The following is a 1,774-nucleotide window of genomic DNA, read 5'->3' on the forward strand; positions in this document are numbered from 1 at the left end:
TTATCCAAATTGGGTCGAAGTAATTGTGAAAGAGGGAGGCAGAAGAAAACCAGAGATGGCAGCATGGGAAGGATCAATTGTCCTTGCTACCAGGGTGTGTGTGTGTGTGTGTGTGTGTGTGTGTGTGTGTGTGTGTGTGTGTGTGTGTGTGTATACGCATGCCTGTGTTGCTTGGAGGAAACCAAAGATCTCACTCGTGCTATGCAAGTGACTTACTACTGAGCTATACCCCCAGGGCCATCTAACTTTTAAATTTCAATTACATATTGTTTTTATATCTAGAAACATGTTCTTTTTGCAATCTGGAAGATTGAAAGAATAATTTAAATAGCTTTCTGTTCTCAAAGATATTTTCATCTTCTCTTTCATTTCTTCAGACATGGTAGTATAATGTATGTCTAATAACGTTAACATCTGAAAGCTGCAATTTTGTTTATCTTGCCTGTTGTTTATGGGTTGTTGTTCATAGTACCTGTTTCCTTGTTATTTTTTACAGGTGAACTGTCATTTTCCTTGTAAAATTCATTGTATAGGAAATTGTGTAGGGACTTTGTAAGACATAGACTAAAAGTGTATTTTCCACCAAAAAGATTGTTTGCTTCTGCCAGGGGCATTACCAGTCACAGATCACTTTAACTTGATTTTTTGTTTCTACTCTTCTTACTTTCTTTCTCCTTTTTTTTCTTTTTTCAGTTGATCCTCAAATACATAAAACAAACAGGTGAGTAGTAATTGGAAGGGGGAAGGACTCAAGCCACCAGCTCCAAGAGCCAGTGATTTGCAGCTCCAGGCTCCCTCTCCATAAGCTCTGGCCCCGAGTCAGAGGCTGTGGGTGAGAAACCCACGCTGAGGTCAGAAAAGCCTCTGCTGTGAAGAAAACTTTGCTCTTAACTTGGGCAGAGAGGACTCCACAAACCGACTAAAGTAGCTGGTCAGGCCGAGGGCTCCAATTTAACTTCAACATTTGACAGTGGGTAGCTTCAGTCTGAACCTTTTTAACAGTTGCCTTTCTGGAGGTAGGATTTGGATGTGGAGCCCTAACCTCGAGCGCCGAGTCCAGATCTTCGACCTGCATCAGGAGGAAAAGGGTAGGATATGATGGAAGAAAGAAAAAGAAAAAAACTGGGCTCGTCCGGGATTTGAACCCGGGACCTCTCGCACCCTAAGCGAGAATCATACCCCTAGACCAACGAGCCACATAAATTACACTGTCTATTTCTCTCTTTGGCTGTTGTCGTGGCACCCTCGGGGCGGGACCAGAGAAGCTGAGCTAAAGGAAGAGTCAGATTTCAGAATTCCCTGGAAGCTAACTTCAAGGAGACGCCTGAGGAAGCCCAGCGCCTCTGCCCTCTCCGAGACTTTCAAAGGAAGGAGCAGTCCCTGAGCCCCACAGTCGGGTGATCCCTGAGCCCTGGCCACCCGCTCGCCCCCGAGCCGCAGCTGCAGCTGGAGAGAAGTCAAAGTCACTCGGGCGGAGCAGAGGGATCCTCCAAGAGTCGGGCCACAGCCCGCGAAGGAGCCGTGGACTAGCGAAACTGGGCGGCCCGGCCCGTCTTGGTCCTGGCACCAGCGGGAGTAAACGCTTGTTGGTGCCTAGTGTACTTCGCTGCCCCTGCTCCGTTGCTCCTGCCTCCGGGGCTTGATCAAAACCAAGAAAAGAGCTGCGGACGAGGGGTCTCAAACCCAGGAGACCAGCACCGAAAGCCGAAGCAGTTGTGCTCGGTGGACTGGATCAGCCGCCAGTACCCGCACGGCCTCGGGAGCCGGAGGACAT

General features: G+C 48.3%; 1 non-coding gene across 1 annotated transcript; it reads right to left on the reverse strand.

Annotated features, from left to right (window-relative positions):
* Nucleotides 1-1,124: 1,124 nt before the first annotated feature.
* On the reverse strand, nucleotides 1,125-1,196 carry Trnap-agg. Its single transcript has one exon. It is a non-coding gene; the product is annotated as a tRNA-Pro (tRNA).
* Between the last annotated feature and the right edge of the window lie 578 nt (nucleotides 1,197-1,774).

Source organism: Fukomys damarensis, unplaced genomic scaffold (genome assembly GCF_012274545.1).
Source record: "Fukomys damarensis isolate Sample0158 unplaced genomic scaffold, DMR_v1.0_HiC HiC_scaffold_34, whole genome shotgun sequence".
Taxonomy (NCBI): domain Eukaryota; kingdom Metazoa; phylum Chordata; class Mammalia; order Rodentia; family Bathyergidae; genus Fukomys; species Fukomys damarensis.